This window comes from Micrasema longulum, unplaced genomic scaffold (assembly GCF_059751315.1).
Source record: "Micrasema longulum isolate JH-2025_06_02 unplaced genomic scaffold, ASM5975131v1 h1tg001434l, whole genome shotgun sequence".
Lineage (NCBI taxonomy): Eukaryota > Metazoa > Arthropoda > Insecta > Trichoptera > Brachycentridae > Micrasema > Micrasema longulum.
The window spans coordinates 50,449-73,884 of record NW_028278620.1 but is presented as its reverse complement, the minus strand read 5'-3'; the positions used below and the strand labels follow the sequence as shown (position 1 = coordinate 73,884).

Genomic DNA, 23,436 nt, shown 5'->3' with positions numbered 1-23,436 from the left:
AATTACGTTTAAATCCAAAGGACGTTGATTAGATACAAATACAGTGTTGAAGTCAGAACTAAGTCTCAGATATTTGCATCATTCATTGATTTACATCTTCGGGAAAATGTAAAACCGCGAGATAACGATTAATCAAATCATCGCCCCCCGCGAGGCGTTGCGCCGGCGAAGGCCGCCCCGCACGCCCCGGCGCATTGGGACGGACGTCAGAGAATAGCCTGTTTATGACACAAGCCGTCAAAATATCTCATCGCGCGTCACGTTAGGCCCGGCGCACACCCGCCGTGCTTACGCCCAACTAACTCGGAAACGCGTGTTTGTGAGTATGTGAATCTCCCCTTGTTTAGAGACAACTCATTTATTTCACTGTCTTCACATAAAAAAAATAATCATTTACAGGGTTGATGAAAACTGATTTTGGTAAATATTTCTTAAGGGTCAGATATCAAACTTCATTTTGCATCATTGTAACAGAAGCAATATTGCTGATAAAGTATCGTAGTAACGCCACGACACCTGCTACATTTAACAGCAGTACTGTCCGTAAATTATTCATTTTTTTTATTACGGTAATTATTAAGTTTTAAAGTTAATACAGTGCTACCATTCATGTTTGCACTGTGGTCGTGTCATGAGGATGACTGACAATATGCGACAAACGCCATCTATATAATTTGCAAACAAACAGATGTCACTTTTATTTTTTAGGAGTTCTCACCGGGAATCAAACCCGAAACCTTCCGGGCGTGAGTCAAATTTCTTAACCACTACACCACGGAGGCCGCCGCTATTGAAATTTCAAAAGAGCAACTCAAAACATTGCTTTTTTGTATCAGTGAAACCGATAGATTTCCGCTACCGATAATCGATTGATTTCCGATGCCGATTATCGAAAGATTTCCGATACCAATAATCGATCGATTTAGACCCCACGGTCTTTGAAACGGTTGCGGGTATATGGGGGAATATATGTATTTTCACAGCTCTCCATAAGTCATCTCCAGTAGTCTGATAAATTGTATACTAAACATTAAAACCCGTGGTCCGTTTAAAGTTTTTGCTACTTAAACTAAGTTTTATACTGTAACTTTATTGGTTAATAGCGCAACATGCAGTGGTATTTCTGCCATACAGTTATATTAATTACTATCGAACCCGGCAGACGTTGTCCTGTCTGAACGTTGGTTTGCGAAATATAAGCTATGAAAAAGACTTTTCATTGATAAGTAGGTACTTGGGTACTTTTTTGTAATTAAATTCCAAAACTAAAAATTGTTAATATTCAAATATTTAATTTAAGTAGGCACCTAGGTACTTGTTTATGGTTGAATTCCAAAACATAAAATAAATATTTTTTCAAATATGGCATTCTTTTTGCTAACGTCAAACTCCGGTCGTCTCACCAACAAAGTGGTGTACTTATGTAGGATACGATTTTTAAAAACGTTTTGAATTTGATATTATTGAAGCGTTACCAAAAATCCAATAAAAAGACATAAATGGGTAGAAATTATAAGGAATTTAAGGAAACAATCTGATTGAGATCCACAAAAAACAAATGCTGTTTGTAAACATTCAAATACAAACTTTTTTTACACACAAAAAAACAAAATCTTTCTTTTTTTTTTGCAAATGCATTCTCCTCCAATGCAACCCTGGTAGATAAATGAATAAAACATTTATGCTCCTTACTTCTTTTTTAAATATTCGATTGAAGATTTTAATATCTACAAACACGCACAGCGCAAAGATCTATATTTCTCTGAAAACCGCACGTAAACCGGTTAAGCCGTTTAAGAGGAGTACGGTTACATCACACGTACATAGGAATTATATACATAAAATCATATCAAACTTCATTTTGCATCATTCTAACAAAAGCAATATTACTGATGATAGAACTGTTCATTATATATTGATAGTTAGGTAAGTTTCTTAATTTTAAACTTCCTTGAGAAATAAACGCAGGATTTAAAATTGAATAAAAATGAACCAAAAAAGATTGATAACATAAAAACATAAACAGGATTTAATTCATAATATATTTGTAGTATACATGATTTCAATATTAAAATAAAAAATGCGAAAGTGAATGTTATTCGAGTACCTCAAACAAAATAAACTTATATATCATGTACCTCAAACAGAAGTTTCCTAAAATCAGTGATACAAAATTTAAGAGGGAATTTTTGTGGGTCCACAGTTACGATCGAAGTTTGAGAAAGTATTGAATCCACTGGAGAGTGCAGCATGGCAAGCATTTAAAAATGGTTTCTGGTAAGTCAGAATGTTTGAATATCGTACAGTTAGGAATGGAAAAGTATTAAAATGTTTGAAGTTATGAATGCCTGTATTTTGAAAATCTTGCGTGATGGAGAAAAACTCAGAAACAGAAAGAAAATTAGAAGAAATGCGAATTACTTTTTTTTCCTATACAAAAAAAGGTTTTAGTTATGCTTTATTTAGCTAGCCCAATAAAATTTAAGAACTAATTTCATACAAGAACTTTGAATAAAATTATGTTTTATATTAAAAATTTTCCAAAACATGTTTTTTCTCAGTTTCAGTTCTGCAAAGCACCGTTTATTTAATAATTTAAAATACATATATAAATTTGTTACCCACTAAGTCTAAGGACTTTTCGATGGGACATATTTTTTTTATGTTATGACAGGTTTATTTTACCTTATTTTATTTATATTATACAAATTTATTTATTAACTGTTGTTATAAAGTATTAAGAAGATATTTCTTCAGTTATTTTTTTTCATTTGAAGATCTTTCATGTGAATGATGATTTGTGGGAGATTATTAAACAACCTTGGAATAACGCAATTTAATGTTCGCTCTCCGAAGTAATTTGTAATTTGGGGAACGACCAGGAAACCCTTAGTTTGTAATCTAGTGTTGTGAGTGTAAGAAACTCTTTTTTTTAATTGAGGATCAACAAAGTGATCTACAATCAGTTTGTAGCCACAAAGTTGTTTTACCAGAAGGACATTAGATATTTTTGTAACATTTCTAATGGGCTATGATGTGAGTTTATTAATTGGTAATTTTATTAAATTGAAGAATGTAATAAAATTTACCAACAGCAAAAAACATCGTTGTAAAATATTAATGAATATTTAAAAAATCAATCATTTAAAAATAGCTTATTACTCAATTGTACAATCTTTATTACAATATGGTATTGTAGGGTGGGGTGGTTCATACGCCAATATATTAAATCCTCTAAAATAGTATAAAGATTAATGATTAAAGTAATTCTAAAGAAACCATTAACATTTAATAAGAAGAGTCCATATAAAATATTTAAGGTTCATACAGTAGACACTCTTTATAAAATGAATTCTATTATACAAATTTATAAAAAAGAAAAAATAAAAGAATTTGAGATGAATGAGTCACTCAGATACCAACATACTATTAAATTTCCTAAATTTCACACAAGTCATGGTCAAAATAGCTTTGTCCTCAAAGGTGTAAAAAAATATAATAATCTTTCCAATGAACTAAAAACTATTCAAAATAATATATCAATAAAAAAAAAATTAAGTAAATCTAAAGAAATTTTTTGAACACGTGTAACAACTACGTTAAATTTTAATTAGTATGAATGTATAATTGTTTTATGATTTCTCTTTACATATCCTATGTTTTTTTTTTCTTTCATGTACTCGTATTTAAAATAATATAAACTCTTATAAATAAACAACTACAACAGTGTAAGTCACTCTCCAAGCACAAGAGATAGTATCTTTTTTGGAGAGTTACAATGATAACATTTACCAAATATGTAAAAGTAGATATGTATGGAAATTTAGAAATACATGTACCGTTTATAAAATTTGTTAATAGAAAAAATAATTTAAAAAAATGCCGCTCCCCATTATTGTAGAAAATATAATTTAAATTAAAAGTAATGGAAAACGTTGGAAAAAATATACATAACCTAATGGCGTCATTTTCATAATATCATACCTCATAGGCACTTAAAAAACGTGATTCTTTGCAACATTGAATGTAATTTGACTTTAATTTTAAACGAAAGTTACATTGTATTTTAAAGATGTTTTTTTTCTGAATAAATACTTTTCAGTAAAACAGTTTTTACTTTTTTTTATTCACCTACGTTCGAGGTCCCGGGTTCGATTCTTGGAAGGGTTGGCGTGAAATATGTGTTTTAAAGGTGGTTTAACACAGCAATATATCACTGGCCCTGGTCTGGAGCCTGAGACGCAAAACTAATCAGTTTTCCTTCATGCATCGGATAATGAAAAAATTCAGAGGTTTTTCATTTATTTTTTTATTTTTGAATGGACTATTAAATTAACCAAATTTATTTTTAAAAAATGTATCTCACTAACAGCGCTTTGTTGTTTAAAGTTTTGTAATTTTTGTAATTTTTTCTTCTGTGACGTCTCATTCCCGTTCTTCTTGATGACTTCTGCTGATTCGTCAGTTGACTTACCGTAAACCGAAAACCGATCACAAATCTCTTGCCATTGATTGATTCGGAAGAACTAGTGACGCCGTGCAAAGTAATTAGTTTTCATTGAATTTTTTTTTATACATTTTAAAAAAAACTTCGCTTTGCAATTTAGTGTTCTAATGTTTACCGCGCGCAAGAATTATTTTTTTATATCCGATTTCCAGTATGGCTGAATTTCTCCATTAAGGTAAGCTGCATTTTTTGGTGTTCCAATGTAGGGCTTGACTCACCACCGGGTCGATATGATGATGATTAATTTTGTTTTGGGGGTGTTTTTACCAGGTTAGTGCGGAATATTAAAGTTTATTTTAAATATAATATTTACCTGAATTTCGCACGATCGCTTTATTTCAGACATGGGGGAAGAAAGGATATTATTAAAAATGGTACGAGTTCAAACAATAATTAGTAAAACAAACTATTAAAATAAAATAAAAATTAATTATTTACAACTCGTTGAAAATAGCCATCAAAATTGAAGTATTTGGGTAAATTGAAAGAAAGCTCATGTATTTTTTTGAAATTAACAAAAATAATATTTATTCATCCGGATACAGAAAAAAAACTATGTAGATTCTGATCGGGCGGTTGATGAATACAATAATGTGTGTAAAATGTTGATTATTGGCATATGTGCCTTTTGCTATTTGGTGACTTTTTCCAGCCATAACCACGAAAATCTGAATTTCGTGTTTTATATTATACATGCGTTCCCCCTTCCATCTTGCCGTTATATTGCCTCGCTAACGCGTAGCGAGAATTTAGATCAGTGCTGTTCAACGTATCACAGCGACAGCACACGACGTCAAATAGCATCCTCTCGCAACAGTATTTTATGTTAAAAGGTATTAATTTCGCAGAAAACTCGAAATGTTTGAAACAATTTTATCAACATTATCATTACAATTATAACGACATTGTTTAATTTTATTTTTTAATTCGTATTTATAGCGTTTTCGCTGGGGTATTCTTGGTACATCCCTCAGGAACTTTCGGTTTTATTTCACCTTCAGGCTCGGAGAGATTACAAAACTCCCAAGGAATGAAATGCAGTTTATGTCTATAAACATTTGAACAGTGTTGTCGATAAAGCCAACCGTATTTTTTTTTCAGGCGTTGCGTACTAGGTATGCATGTAAAATAATTATGCCAGATGCATCTCACTAGCATGAATAAAGGTTTTGGCTCTTTACGCTTAAAAGAACCAACGGATGGAAGAATTAAAGAAATATGAATGTTCAAACATAGGCAGAATGGTGAACGTTTCAGTGTATAAAAAAGCCGCTGAAACAAGCTAATGATATGTCATAGCAATTTAAATGCTTAGATTTCCATATTCCCATCCTTAAAATGTTTTTCGTCTCTATTGTTATATGTTTTCAGAAGTATTGCGATAAGATTTAAAATAATTTCTCACATAATATAGATAACGAGTATCTAATACAAAGCTGCTCAAAACTTAGAAAGAATTATTTCTCTTTGTTATAAAAGATATACATCATGATTGTGACGGCTGTAAAAATTTTACCTCTACCCCTTATTCCATTCATCCCGTGTGTACATTCAAATATACACAAAATTAGTTTTTTTTATTTTGAATAAATATATTTGGCCTCACGTGTCATGGCTAAGGTACTTGAAAAAAAAAGATATTGTTTATCTTGGAAATGGGAGTTTTGATCACTGATTTTGGTTTATTACCTTTGTGAGTCCAATCACCATTGTTGCAAAGTCTAAGAACGATGGCGCGTGAAAACTACTTTTAACGACAATGTGAATATCTGTTAAGGATATTTCATCTTTTCTTCATTCTGCTTCAAGATTATGGCGTTGTAAACTGAAAAATCGGCACTGAAATAACAGATGTTCGATATTCTGTGAATAAATATCATCGCATGGACAATAGTCACCATTCCTTCATTTAAACCTATGTATCTAGGTAACTTCTCTTAGCTCCGTGTCCGGTAAAAATTTGGGTCGTTTCGAAAGTACTTTGGTGATGACGACGGAAGTTTGCTGCATCAGCCAGCGTTGGGAAAAACATTTTAGTGATTTTACCTGTAGAAGAAGCGCGGTAATGATCCTCCCAACGCTGCTGCGTATTTTGTTTTATACAGCGTTTAGCGAAGCTAAGGGGAAATTTTGAGAAGAAAGGTGCCGACCTTTTACAGGTTGCGGCTCTTGCTCGTTCATCCACTCTCTCATTTTCTACGATATAGGCATGTCCTCTTATCCAGCATATTAGAATAATGCTTCATTTTACTCTGAATTTTTACTCATATCTACAAAACACAAAATAAGTACTCACGTATTTACCTAAATTTAAAAACGGCGAGTTTATTTTTTAATTCCTGGTATCCCCGAGTGGCATGCAAAGGCCGGTTTATGAAGCAGCCGGTAGCCACCAAATGAATTGGGCAGTGTCAACTACAGGTTGGAGCATTGATACCTAAATAATATCAAAAAACTGATATATCGGACCAAAAACACGATATAAAAAACACCTCAGGTTTTTTTTATTTTATCTAGTTCTGGAATATTATTATTTATTACTCTAATTTCTAGAAACCATATCTTAATTATCATTTCAATTATGTTTTTATATTTATTTTTCTAATGATTTCAACGATACTATTATTTTCTATATTTGATTATGTATGAATCTAAATTTGTATTTAATATTTTCATCTGATTATTTTATTTAAATGTCTTCTTTGTATTTTATTTTTCATAATTTATGCTTTGTTTTTTTCTGGATTGTTACTCTATTGAATCATATGTCATTACAATTTAATCAATTAATTTAACTATGTATTTTTTTGGTAAATTATAATGGTTTGAGACTGGCACAGCCTAAAAAGCCTTAATAAGTTCATTAAACGAGTGTAATTTTGAATGAATACATTTATAAATTAAGTAAATTAATGCCATTTGATATAATACTAAAGGCTTTTTAATAGAAAGCCTGGTAAAAAGTTCGACTGCCCTGGCAATACCAACAAAATGTTCTTGTGTTATTTAACAATCTGACAGACGGTAAAATAATCGAATTCTTTTATAATATTATTTGTGAATTTGCTACTTACACATGAAATGTGATCCCACCCTATTCCTTTTTAATCCCAGCAGTATTTTGACACTTAGAAACGACAGAACACGGAATAATTAAATTCAAATCGGCTGTTGCGTACTGAGCGACGTTTACAGAGTAACTAAATGCAAAAACGTAAAACTACTCATTTATGAATAGTTTAGTCGGTTTCAGTTTGATGCGCGTATGCGGTTTCTGGACTATTCTAATCATATTTAGAGAACAATAAGATCCAATAAAATCGTTTTGGAAAATTTTATATATTTTTTTTTTGTAAAAAAATAAATATTTGTGTTCTTTTGATTTACCCAATGTCTTTAGTTATAAACTAAACTTATAGTTTTTGCCGATTTTACCATCAAATCTAAGTAGTAATGCTAATCCTTGGTGTTGAAATAGTCAAACGTAGTACCTACCTACTAACAAACCTTTCACTGTGACTTAATGAAATTTATGTAGTTATTAATCTTTAAATAAGCAGTGCTACATGCATGATAATGGAATTAATATGTTGCCAACTTAAAAGGTTATATTACAATCTTATCAAACGTAATTTTAAATGTTAAAAGAGTAACTCGTTTATTGACAAAAAAAACTTTTTTTTACTTTAAAAAAAAGAGGAATATTTGTGTTCTTATGATTTCCCAAATATTTAATTTTGAGGGCCATTTTTAATGAGTTGTAAATAACTCACTATTACAAAATAGGAATCGAATTGGGGTAGAGAGGGATTCGAACCACGTGAGTCCGAGACACTAGCCACAGGACCACAACCCGATTTAAAATTTTAGATTTGATGTTTTTAGAACGAGATCTTCAATTATAAAAAAAATCACTAACTCTAATTTTGCACCTAAAATAAACTTTTGATTGTAAAACGGACAAATATTGTTGTTTTTTGAACGTTTAAAGTATGCAATCGTTTCGAAAATTTTAAGGAAAAAACATTTTTTGTACCTACCTCACCTGTAGCAAAATATGGAAATTTGTTAGTGGCAAAGTAATGGCATTTAAATATACCTTAATAAAAATATATGACAACGAAAAAAAACGGCCCCTCTATGCCACTCTCCCCTACGTCTTTATTTTTTTTTAGCTTATGTTAGTACTTGACATTAAAAAGAAAAGTTGTTTTTTTTTTACAATGAGAGTTGGTTTCTGGGTGGTTTGTTTGCTTTGGAGTGAATTTCAGTCATTATTATAAATGGTTTTACGCATATTTCACTAAAATTAAACTAATTTAATTAATTGAACATATAATATTGTAAAATGAAAACACAAGTTTCATGAACTTTGCCAATCAGGTTGAAATCCAGTGATGAATAAAACTAAATGTAATTAAATAAAAAGTTATATGAAATGTAAGCTGATAGATAACTTATAACTCTTTCACCTCAAATGCAATAATATTTTACGCCCAGTCCAAGCACAATGACATATTATTGTGGTGAACCACCCTGCAATCTGTTTTTGTTTTAAAATAAATGAATTTCAAAAAAAGTAAATAGATTTTGAGATTTATCGTAAATAGGTCAAGCGTTTTTCTGCCATCTTGGATATTTAGGCTTTCGAGCATTGTAACAAAATACAATAATGTTTTTCGTTTCTTAAAGTTTGGTAGAAGAAGGCGGGGCAAGACGACAAAAGATATGAACATAAAAGAAACGTTGAACATCGTAATATTTCCCGCGCAAAAGCCATTTTCTTTTGTCTCCAATTTATTTTCCCGCCATTTCTCGGTATTGCCACCGTAAAATATCGGTTTATCTGCTAGGTAAGGTACCTACCCCCAACTGAGAGATATATACACATTTTTTTCGTACAAGTTTCCCTTATACCGGGACATTTGTACTTTCCAATAAAAATGATTGAAAGCCAAATGGGGAGACTCATAACGCACAAATGCTTTTAGAATTTATTATTTAACTTTGAACTGTGTTTGAATTTATTTTGGTTCGGGAAACTTTAAATAGGGTGTTCTTTTACTGAAAAATATTTCAGGAAACATGATTTCCCTTTTTTCATTTTAACCCAATTGTGACCGGCTTTAAAAATCTTATTTAGTCGAACTTGGTCGAATTAAGTCGGTTGCTTCAAATACAAGACAAAGACAATTACATCTGCTGTATTTTGTTAATAATAATCTCTTAAAATATTGTGCCAAAAAATCCCTTTGCAAATGGTGCTGTAGCATCGTGTTACATTAAGTAAAAGACGAGATAAGTATTTTTAAATATATGTATTTGGAAACTAAATTTTAACATACCGTCACCATATAGGTATATGCATATAATCTGTTTTTTGGAATTAACTTGAATTTTTTATTTTTGAAAACCGAGAAAATTAAATGAAATAGTATTATACACTACTATGAGGTTACTTTCTCATTATCATCACTTGAAACCGTGTTACTTACAGACTTAATGCACATTATTCATTGTTTATTATTGAATATTGATGTGCCAATTTAATTCAAATCCTTTAAAAAAACTCTTTTTAGAATAAGGTTTTGAAATTTACTACATTTTTTAAATACAATCAAAGCGTCATAACATTACGCTTATTTATTTATGAATTTGCATAGACCACTTTGACTTTTGAATTATAATTCGACCGTTTTCGAGGTCACATCCTCATCTTGTTCAATCAATCTAATGTGCGAATCACAATAATGACGCGTTTGAGATAATTTTGAACATCGCGGATTCTATGAATAAACGCGATATTTCGAAGAAGATATATTTCTCTCGATTCTCAAGATTCTCGAACATAAAATGAATAGCAATTGAATGTAAATTCAAAACAAAAGAAAAAAGACTACGAATTATTTCGAAAGCAAACGCCGTACGTCATTAAGATTATTTGCAAATAAATCTATGTTAAATGATTTATTTATTACATTAAAATTATTAAAAGTTCGCCATAAATATGAATTTTGCCTATAATAAGACGAAACAAGAGGTATGTGGAGAAGAGGACAGCGATAACTAAAGCATGTTCATTATTGTTATTGTGATCGCTCAAATGCTTAGCACGTCGATAGCTATTTGTGATTGAACTACATGTTACCTAACATTAAACTAAAGCCTCCAGGTGTAATGGTCAGCGCTTTTGCTACCATGCGTGAGGTCTCGGGTTCGATTTCCGACGTGGCTGGAATGTCTTGTGAATCGGGTTGTGGTCCTGTGGCTAATCGGCTGTCAGCTGCTTACGTATTCTGCAGCTCTTTGGACACAGCCAGACGTGACCCAAAAAATCTAAAGAAAATAATAATCAAGGGCAGTGTGCTTGGACAAATAAGCACATGCTGCATCGACCGGTGGCTCAATCACTAATAACTATCGACGTGCTTAAAAACATGCTAAGCATTTGAGCGATCACAATGAACAGTAATGAACATGCTCAAGTTATCGCTGGCATAAGTCAACGCGTGTGTAATCTTTATTTTCTTCGTAAATAAATACAGTTCACTGGCGAAAAATCGGCGTTTACTTTTAAAAATAATACAATATATTGCATTTGTAAAATAGAAAGAAGTATCTGATACAAAAAAGGAAAAAATACATTACAATTACTATGGCGACTACTTTTCTTGACATTTGGCTGGCCAACCGCCGCCGCCGGCTAAATGCAATGAATAGAGTGATAAATAATAAATAAATATAAATAGCCGTTTTGGAATATTTTCCATATTTCATCATCATCAATCCTTTTCCGCACCTAATGGTGCATAGGGCACTGTATTGGTACACCAATCGCAGCGAGTCTTGATAATTTTTGTTACGTGAAGGTAAGATGATCAGTCTTACGATTTAGGTACCAGTCCAGAGACTATGAAATATTCTGGTGTGATAATACCCTTTTAAATTGATATTTCATATCAACCGAGGAGACGAGGAACTAGAATCCTAACCGTCCATGCGCTCTGTAGCAGCAAGACGTGTTGGGATATTTATTTATTGTACAGCGCCCTTGAGGTGATTTTCAAAAAAATAGCGCTATATAAATTATCCAAACATTATTATTATTATTATTAACCTTATCGGTAAACGAGTTCGAGACCTCTTGCAAGGCAGGCAAACGCTCTGTCTATTACACCACGAGGCCGACATATTTACAACGGTGAAATTCAAATATTTGATTGCGCAGCAGGATTATACGTCGCGAAACGTAAATATTTTGACATTTAATATAAGATGTTCACGGATGTTTCATTGTGATCGCGAATACGATAAATAACCATGGGAGAATTGTTATCACGTCGCTTATTAGCACGTTGGTAGTTATTTGTGATTGAAATACAGGTGAAAACAATGTCACAGGCGGGTCTGCCTATATGTCCTGTGGAAAAGGCGAAGAGCCATGAAGGCTGGAGGCGCATTGTGAATAGAATAGCTGGGGAAAGTACCATTGATCACTACCCTTAGAACTGAGGAACGACGAAAAAGAAAAAACAAGTAATGTAAATAAACTGTCTTTTTATCGGTCACCAATAAAAGAAATCGGATTTTATTCTAGAATTGTCTATTGATTACATTTGCCTCCATAACCCCATTGTTACGATTTCTGAAACGTCAAAAGAATCTTTTTAAATGTAATTTTAAAATACCCCCAAGTTCAGCACAAAGCCTCCTGCTTATTATTATTCATAGAAGCCTTATTTAAAAGTCACCGCGTACCAATCTCACCCCAATTATTTCTTACAGCCTCCATTGTTTTATTTGTTTTTTCGTCGCGAACAAACTTCGAGAAACAGAAACGAAAAAATCCAATTGAGATTGGATTGTCCCCTCGCGCCGGGGGAGATACAGAATCGGAAACTCAATTGAGTATAATTCACAAAGGCGTATATAACGTTATGGGAAAAGTTGGAGATATACGGCAAACGGGAGATGGGAGAAATAAGCGGATTAAGGAACAAGAAAATAAAAAGGAAAGACCCTTTTCCTTAAAGTACCTATATAAGTTGCGGGCGGAAGGCGGTTTAACCAAATAATAATATTTGGCCAGAGCGGTGATTTCAAATTATTTTATACGACAAAAGAACGTTGCCAATTGATGAAATTTGGAAAAAATGTCATAACAGAATACAGGTACACAAAAAAATATTATTTTACTAGGATTTAAAAGGGCTAAAAATATCCGTTATGCTTAAAAGGAAACGCAGTATGACTTTACTTCATACAAACGTATTCACGTATTTTTTCTATATTTTATAGCACAAGATTAGTGGTTTTTATACATATAGATTAATTGAAGGAATAAACATGTTCAAATATAGGCAGAATCGTGAGTGTTACACATAATGGTGCATGTTACAGAGTGTTGCCACTTAAATCAGCCAATGACAGGTCATAAGCCCTGAAGATGCCTAGACTTCTACATTCCCTTGTCTAAAATTTTCTCCATTTCTGTTTTATTATTATTTTATTTATTTATTTAATTAAAAAGTACACATGGAAAACATTTAAGATTCATAAACTAGGAATACGTCCAATAAATACAAACACCTCACCAAGCCACTTTTTGTGGCTTGTTGGTGAAGTTTACCTGCATAAATATTAAACATACTTAAAAATAAATATCTTAACATAAACAATTGCAGTCCAAATAAGAAGCAGTAGTTTAACTGAATCCGCTAAATAAAATAAAAAATAAGAAAAACAAATACATGTTAATCAAATTTGAACACATCAGACCATTAATATAAAAACTCTTGACTAAGAAGTCAATTTCTAATTTTATTCTTGTTACATATTCTAATGTATTCCTTACAAGAATTTTGACAAACTCACAACTCACATTGTTGATATTTATAGTTTTACTAAAAATAACATTGTTCAGTAAGAAATGGTATTTACTTACTGACCACAAGAATTTTTTAATATTTTTTTCTCTCTCTTGAATAATTACACTTTGTCCATTACTGCAATTTAAATTTACGCCAGCGATATGTCCATATTGGGAAAACCGAAATTCCGAACGAGTCTTATCGACTCATATTATTGTCATTGGATTAGCACCTGAAGCGTAAGACTGATCACCTTACTTTCATGGAACAAATCGTCATGATCGTAGAACAACAAAAGATACACGAAAAATGCGACATTGAAATTCTTTTATATTTGCTTTTGAAAAGGCTTATTCCAGGTTTTAAAACATACATTGATAACTAATCCTAGTGTTTAAGGATTACTTTTGAATTAATCAAGTTATGCCATAGTGCCAATAAAATTTAAACCACTCTCATGTAAAGTTTTAAAAAATCACATGTGTTGTGTTTTATAACACGAAATAATATAAATACTCCGCATTTTATGAAAAGGGTGATCTTTTAAATATAATCTGTAATAAAAATCCCTATAGATGGAATAGTATTTTTTTTTTAGATTTTACAATCCCGCTTTTTTTTCTTTGAATTCAGGACTTTTTTAAAAATTTTATTTTTTATTTTTATTAATAAATTTCATAAAAGGTTTTTTAAAAATTCTATACATATCTACTTTTACACATCTAGTAAATGTTATCACTGTAACTCTCCAAAAAAAGAGACTCTTGTGCTTGGAGAGTGACTTACACTGTTTAGTGTTTATTGTTTATTATAAGAGTTTATGTAATTTTAAATACGAGAACATGATAAAAAATAAAACCATAGGATATATAAAGAAAAAACATAAAACAATAATACATTCATACTAATAAAATTTAATGTAGTTTTTACACGTGTTCAAAAAATTTCTTTAGAATTACTTTAAATTTATTTATTGAAATATTATTTTTAATAATTGTTAGTTCATTGGGAAGATTATTATTATGCTGTACACCTTTGAAAACAAAGCTTCTTTAACCATGATTTGTGTGGAATTTAGGAACTTTAATATTATGTTGGTATCTGAGTGACTTATTCATCTCAAATTCTTTTATTTTTTCTTTTTTATGTATTTGTATAATAGAATTTATTTTATAAAGAGTGTCTACTGTATGAATCTTAAATATTTTAAATAGACTTTCCGTATTTAATGTTGAGGTTTCTTTAGAATGACTTTAATAATTTATCTTTGTACTATTTTAATAGGGTTTAATATATTGCCGTATGAACCATCCCACCCTACAATACCATATTGTAACAAAAAATGTACAATAGAGTTATAAGCTATTTTAAAATTGTTGATTTTCAAAAAATTTCTTTATCTAATAAAATATGTTTATACATTTTCAAATTTGTTTAACTAGTTCACTAATATGGTATTTCCATTTTAAGTTTTGGTATATGTATACACCGAGATATTTAATTTTATTTGTTGTATCAAGTACTAAACATGTGAGATCGCAGTTAGTTATGTTGCAATTGCTTTAGTGAATAATTAATTTTACTACTGAATCTTAATTTGTTTTAAACATAAAAGCAATAAATTCATTTTTCCCCACACTTAGAATTGACTGATACGACGTGACGCCGGCGCCGCGCCGCCTCCGACGCCGACGGTAAAAATATATGAACGATTAAATGTAGGTATATCTTTAAAACTTGCAATGAGCGAAGTCAAACTGCATGAATGAATTTGCAGACCATATCGATATTTAGAATATGTCACTTTCGAAGCATAAAGAGATAATAATAGCAATATTTTAGACTAATGCATACTACTTTGTTTTATATGTACACCCTTATTTAGATATACTCGTAAATAAATTATTCTTATATTTTTTTAAAGAGAGAGCTAATTTAAAAATATTAGTTTGAGAACCCAGAAAAAAAATTTGCAAACACTCATACCTGATATTTATTTTAATAATAATAAAAAATGATAATAATAATAATGGTTTATTAAGAAAAATTCCAATAACTTTATCTACTACATCCATACTTTTGTAATAAATTTCTCTGGATCAAGTTTAGTCTGCCTAACTAGGTACAACCTGTTTTAATGAAGACATTTTTATGCAAAAATAAACAATAACATGACTACCTACTAGTTAATGTATTATAAAGTTAGACAATATATATAATATTTATTATTTTATAATGTTTTTTGGTAAGTTTTCCGATTTTTCTCTACCTAAATCCAGTAACCATTTTATTACAAAAAAATATTTAATTGAATTCGGGTCATGGTTTTGAAATGTTCGGATAACATATTGGTTCAACATTCTTATTTAGTTATACATTAAATGATTACAGGAGAATTATAACGCAATTTATAAAATCAAATAGTCCATTTCGTCAGTTAGGTTAAATAATTTGCCATACAACAATGTTTTAAGTATGACCAAATGTTTTTAGACAGGCTGGATTTTCTCCCTATGATGTTATTCAGGTATAAATTTGTTGCCATAGATGCAAATCATTTTTGAGAAGGGAATATGAAAGTCTAGGACAAGACTTATGACCTGTCAGGGGCTGGTTTTTTATTTTTTATTTTTAAGATTTACATACAAACAAACATATTTATATATATTGAAGAGAAGGAACACAAAAAAAATGTTTACATTTCAATAGACTAATTTTCTATTTTTTTACATTTGCAATTCAAAGTTTGTCATCCAACTTGACAATTGTTGGTTCTAAAGCCAACAAATTGTGAGTTTACTTATTTGCAATGGAATATAGTAAATAATAAAGGGATACAAAAAAAAACACTAAAAAAAAATACCACAAAGCATCAAGGTTTAAGTAGCCACTTTACACACTGTGTAACATTCACCATTCTGTCTATGTTTGAAAATCCGCACTTCCTCAATCCTTCCATCTGTTGAACTTTGTGAAGTAAAAGATCTGGAACCTTTATCACGCGGGTGAGATTTATTCGGCTGAACTAATTCATCTACTAGAAAATGCCACAAAACAATTTTAAAAAATGTTTTACCTCTTTTGCAACAAATTTAGATCTGAATAACTCCCTAGGGAGGAAATCTAGCCAGTCTGAAAACATTTGTACATACTCGAAACATTGTTGAATTAACTAACTGGTAAAAGAAGTAGTATAAAAATTGGAAAAACATTTCACGTCCACCCTGCTAGGAATCGAATCCAGGGCTTTAAAAATGGTATGCGAATGCGCCAACCACTACACAACGAGTCGGACTTATTTCCACTTGATTTCGTTACAAGGATTTTCACCTAAGTGCAGCTATCAAGTCGAAAAAATTCATCCACTTTTTTGGTTCTATTTAACATACAGAACTGTATTCTTTATTCTTTCGGACCCAAACAAATACAAAACACATGTAAAAACACTATGATGGTATTGTTTTCCTCAACTTAATCTTAACAGAACAACAGCGAATTTTTGGTTCTTTGATACCTAATCAAATTAAGATTCAATTAATATCTGTAATAACTCTTCACACAAGTCTACACAAAACACTTAAATATCTCTCTTATTTGTTTCAATCATGAAGTTTTATTTTTTGTTATCTTCAAATGAACATTTTCACACTGAGTTTGGAAAGTAAAACTAGCATAAATATTCTGGATTTCGATATGAAAAATATTTATACTTACTCTGCGAAGAATAATTATCCGAATGAAAGTGATACCACAATAAATCTGTTTTACTGTATAAGAAAGAGCACGAGAATATAACTTATAAGAAGGAAGAGAAAAACGCTGTTCTGTAACTGGTGTTTGGGTGAAAGAGACAAAAACAAAATAAAAAAAATGTTCAATCGGTTCTGTTATTGGCAGTAAGCAGGAGTGCACGCTTGTCATGTGACCAGCGTACTTATTTTTAAAATTTAATTTTGCTATTACAGGCCAAAATTGTGTTTTAATTTTAATAAATTATGGAAAAGGAATTGTTTAACTTTCTTGGGAATTCTTGTCTTCTGTTTGAGGTTACACGACGTTACATCACCGCGTCTAAAGGATTTTTTAGGACAGCCTTTTAAAAGTTAACAAATCTTAATGTTTTATAGCCAAGCAGGTATCTCTGAGACCATAACGAAGATACGGCTTTCACGAATATGCAAATGGCTTCATAAAGCAAATATTTATTAGAGCTCGGGGCTTAGTTTTCGAGTGCAACAATAGATAATGTAATTAATTCTAAATATACACAGCTGATGCATTTATGCAAATGTTTGTGGCGCTCCTTGTGAAGTCAGTAACTAGTTTTAATTCAAAGCTCGGTACGGCCAAAGCTGGTGGTCCAAGATATTCTAAATGTTGAATAAGTCTTCCATGTAAGAAGGCTTACACTAGACAATTCACAGCAATGAAATAAAAAACTAAAACAATTCAAATTTTCTAACTTGGTTATAAGCTTAGGCTATACCACCTCTGCGTAATCTAAAAGTGTGAAAGAAATACATTTAATAAAATGAATCATGAACTTATAAATACGTGAATAATATTTAAAGTTTGCTGATCAAACAAAATACCCAGATCGTACCCGTCGGCATGTCTGACTTTTCTTCTTACAAACGTATTACTGTATTAAATGTGTTTTTATTTTTTAGAAATAGTATCAAAATAAAATTATCTGTATCAGTTTCTTTTGCGTTTTTCAAAATTATCTACATACGTTTATAACGTTCGTCCGAAAACAGCAGATAAAGCGGAGCTTTTTTAAGAGATTTGAATGGTTTTAATTCCCATAAAAAATAATTTAGCAAAAAAAAAACAGTCAAAACACCCCAATTGTAAATATCTATAGTGTGTAAAAAAATCACTGCTCTTGAGCCATAATCTAGGGAGAAAATACGAGAACACCTTTGTGTGAAGGAAAGTCATACCGCATTTTATCTTAACGTTCGCATCGTTAATCTTTTTATCTGTTAACGCAAAACTGTTCAACATATTACAACAGAGATGAAGAACATTTTAGAGAAGGTAATAGAGAAGTCTAGGCATCTACAGGGCTTATGACCTGTCAATGACTGATTTAATTGGCCACTTTACACACTGTGTAACATTCATCATTCTGCCCATATTTGAACATCTATATTCCTTCAATTCTTTCATATGTTGATGTTTGTGAAGTTAAAGAGCTAAAACCTTTATTTATGCGGGTGAGATTCATCTAATTGAATTATTTCACCTACACACTAGGCTACGCCTAAAAATGTTATTTTTTCAATTTCTATACTTCTTCATGAACCAGGTGGATTTATCAACAATATTTTGAGTTTGTCCAAATTTTTGTAGACAAGGACTGAATTCAACTCCCTGGGGAGCTGTTAACATTAACATATTACAACATCAACAAATGAAAGAATTGAAGGAATATAGATGTTCAAATATGGGCAGAATGGTGAATGTTACACTTAAACCGGCCATTGACAGGTCAGAAGCCCTGTAGATGCCTAGACTTCTATATTACCTTCTCTTAAATGTTCTTCATTCTGTTTGTTTGTTTATTTTAATAGTTAAACAGCTCCCCAGGGAGTTGAATCCAGTCCTTGTCTACAAAAAATTGGACAAACTCAAAATATTCTTGGCAAAACGATTTGTTGATTTCATCCTTAACGCCAATCTCAGCCTTACACACAATGCACAGATCTTGACGTTTGTTCACCCGTCGTACATATTTTTACTACACATTTGCCACGCAGATCGCATTTCGACGGTATTCATCCAATTAAGTTATTTCGTCCCTGTTTGTTGAAATATAGGTATCTTCTGAATATCAATCTACTCCAACTGCTTGGACCTTAATCCTTCTAAGTGTTCAGTTATTACATTTAGTCGCAAAGTAATTTTTTTACGTACTATGTGCTTAAAGGTCAAAACCTCCAACGCTCTTTATGTGTAAAGGATCTAGGTGTCTTCCATGATAGTAAATTACTTTTCGACGCCCATGTTGACAGCATCATAAAAAGTCATCGCGTGCGCTTGGCTTTGTTATGCGTAGCTCTACGTCGTTCACTATGGCAAAGACACTTAAAATCCTTTACTGTACATGAGTGCGAAGCAACTTAGAATATGCATCACAAATATGGAATCCTATGTACAATGTGCAGATATCACGCATTGAAAATATTTTTAAAAAAATCGTAAAGTTCATGTGTTTCCGGTTGAAACTTGAGTTTAAATCCGACCAGTATATTAATTTATGTAAAAAACATCACCTATTGCCTCTGCAAAAACGTCGGGAAATAGCGTATATAATTTATTTACTTAAAATTGCCTCTGGTTCAATTGACTGTCCTGAACTACTTTGCAAACTTTCTATCAATGTTCCTTCCAAAGTTTTAATAAATAACCCTCTTCTTCACATACCTCTTGTTTCATCTAATTATAGGCAAAATTCATATTTATGGGGAACTTTTAATAATTTTAATGTAATAAATAAATCATTTAACGTAGATTTATCTGCAAATAATCTTAATGACGTACGGCGTTTGCTTTCGAAATAATTCGTAGTATTTTTTCTTTTCTTTTGAATTTACATTTAATTACTATTCATTTTATGTTCGAGAATCTTTTTTTAGCTCACCGTGATGCTACTTGTGAAAACCTGTAATTGGCTTATTTGTTATTTGTTTTGTAATATATATATAAGATAATTATAGCTGTTGGTTATCCAAATAAATAAAATAAAATAAAATAAAAAGAAAATATAAAATCCTAAGGGGTTAAATTACAGTACCTTAGAAAGAATTGTACATGCATGAAATATTTAATTAATTACATTTATGCATATTTTATCACGTGTTGGTGGTGTACAAATCTACAAAAATATCATTTTTCTGGTTCAATCGTAGCCCTCAATAAAATAGATGTAATTTACGAATGACACATGTTGCAGTATAAATTAGAAAGGGTATTAAGTTTTCTGTAAAATAGTGCAGTCGGTGGGAGGTATACCCCTTCCGAGCAGGGTAATGGAATGGCGGTGGATTGGAGCACTGTACAGTGCAGGGGTGGGGGGGATTACAGGGGGATTTAAAAGACATTAATCAGTGTCGGATACCGGCTCGTACTTTCAGCTTTAACCCGGCTTCGCTTTGGATGCTTTACTTTTGTGCCATGCTGTATAATACAACATTCATACACATGGTGATTCGAAAAGAATAAATAAAAATTAAATTCAATTACGAACACGGTATTTTTTCAAAAATAAATTGAGTAACTAGGGGACAACAGTCGGTTAAAGTCGACTGTTACATGCTGCGAAATTTGGGCCTATGGACCTATTAACGTAATTGGCCCTCTGGGACTCGTTTTATCAGCCCTAAGGGCCTCAGTTGATCAGGATCTCGGACACCTAAAAATATCGGTCCTTGGGGCCTCAGATTTTATTTTGCTGTTTGGAGGAGTCAAAATGTAGTAAAGAAGAATCTTTCGATTGAAATAATGCTACGAAAATCACACAAAATTAACAGATATAAAACATCTACGCTAAAAGTTAGGCTAGTAAGCGATTAAATTGAAAAGTACAAAATCTGTAATTTAAAATATTAACCGACTGATACGTGATAGTAAATTTGGCCTTTAGGGCATTAATAAGTCGGCCCCGTGGGCCTTAATGAATCTGACCTGGGGGCCTTGATGAATCTATCCTCTTGGCCTTGTAGAGGTTTTATTATTATACTCTACTTAATAGTAGCTATTTGTTAGTTCATGTAAAACATATGATTAAATGGATTTGATGAATTTAACGGATTTAACCTCAAGGAATAAATAAATAAAATGATTTAAGTTACTTACTATTTTTGGTTTATAACACATGAAAATACAAAGATTACACAAATAATATTTTAGAATGAATTTGAATACTGGTGAAGACAGAGAAGGGCAAGTGACGTGTTACGCGCCCTTATATATGTCCATTGGGCACTGCGGCCATAGACAGCAGCGGGTGGTCAAAGATTGCTTAGTAAGCTAGGCATACCTTCACTTAATCATTTTGTCAATGGTACCAATATTCAATACAGAAAATCCGTAAAAAATCTAGGAGTACAAATGGATGAACATCTCTGCTGGTGAGCTCATACGAATGAATTAAGCCGCAAAATATTTTTCAGTCCACACTCACTTAGAAGGTTGCAACAATTCTTACCCATTAATACTAAATGTACCCCTATACAAGCATTACTACTACCCATTCTAGATTACGCTGATGTTTCCATGACTGATTTAAGCTGTGAGAAACTCGATAAACTTGAACGACTTCAGAATACATGCATAAGGTACATTTTTGGTCTTAGGAAATATGATCACATTTCTGACTATCGTAGGCAACTGAAATGGCTAAAAATTAGACAGCGGAGATACTATCACTCCCTCTCACTTCTGTTCAATGTACTTCATAGTCCTAACGCTCCTATATAGCTGCGTGAAAAATTTCAACGCTTATCAGTTCATGGTTTACCTCTTCGTTCTCATTATCAAGGCACTCTCTTAATACCCATCCACAATTCCTCTTTCTTCTCTATCTCATATAGTGTCCATGCGGCTCGACTGTGGAATCATCTCCCATCCACCATCAAAGATGTTACTGCATTATCTTTGTTTAAATCACGTCTGAAGAAAACATCTCCTTTCTCTTCGTTAATCTCTCCTCCTTTCCTTTTCCCTCTTTCCTCTTTTTTCCTTTTACCCATTGAGTAATAGTTTTGATTTAAGGTAATTTATGAAAAAATACGTTTATTTCCATTTTTATATATTTTTAACTTTTTAATAATTTTTTTTCTACTGAATATGTTCTGTAACTTGAATTATAAAAATAAAACTTTTATTTTATTGGTTGGTTGGAAGAAATTGCCATTTGGCAATAAGCCCGCCAATGTATAAATAACATTATTTACAAAAAGTTAAATAAATAAATTTAAAAAAACAACACATCCTCGTCTCTCACTCTCTGGTCCCCACAGGCTAGTTAAATAAGCCTTACTGATGAATCTGTCCACATGGCAATAAAATCGGCCCTACGGGTTTCAGTTGATCGGCTCATAGGACCTTGGTTAATTAGAACCTCGAAGGCGCTATGTTACTATGGTTATCCATAATTTTGGCGATATAAATGTTAGACATAATCGTGATTAAAATATAAGATATGTTTTGTTTTTTATGATACAACTTCGAATGTAAATAATAATTCAAAACCAAGGAAATTGCCTGCAATACGAATCTAACTCGAGAGACCTCGAACATATTCAAGTCCCTTATAATATTATTTCATTTCAATTTATTTCACTTCAAAATAGAAAGGTTATTTTTCGTACATACGCATGTTTTACATGCTATAACTTTATGGGATTCGTTAAATGTCAAAATAAAATAAAATAATATCATGAAAAATTACATTTCTAATCAATCCAAATTATAGCGTTGTATTTAATTATTATTAACACTTTGAGCACCGGCCAAATACACATAGAATTTACCCTGTGCCCGGCTTATTTTTGTGAAATTTCGTGTGAAAAATGTGTCGTTTGAAAAGTATCATACTATACTGGATTAAGGTCTTTGCATAGGATTGTTTCTACTGTTGGTATTAGGAAAATGGTTTTTGCGAGGAATTCAGTACTATGAAGAAAAGTAATTTCGCCTGAGTTCGATAGGGATCGTGTTAGGATCTGTGTTAGGATTTTGCCGGTAGTGTCTTGATGATTTGATGTTCCACTGTGATTTGTTATAGATCTGTTGATTGAGTGCATGTTGTATAGGGCAAATTATTCTAATGTTTCCTATATGTATTTGGGTTTCGTGTCGTTTGATTGATTTGTTTGTATTACTACGTTCTTCTTCCTTTCCGATGCGGGATCTGGAGCGTGCGGCCGTGGTCTCAATTTGGAACTAACACTGTATTCCTCCACTGTAATACTGGGAAATTAGAAAGGGGTGATTGTGCTGACCATGTGTATTTGATTGATCACAAACTGACAAAACTGCAGTGAGGGG

The 23,436-nt window shown here is 31.7% G+C and overlaps 1 protein-coding gene across 4 annotated transcripts in view; it reads right to left on the bottom strand.

The window, feature by feature from the left end:
- The window catches only part of Hr51 (photoreceptor-specific nuclear hormone receptor 51), an 89,184-nt gene that overhangs the window by 26,972 nt on the left and 38,776 nt on the right, over positions 1-23,436 (bottom strand). The gene's annotated exons all lie outside the window — the stretch shown is intronic.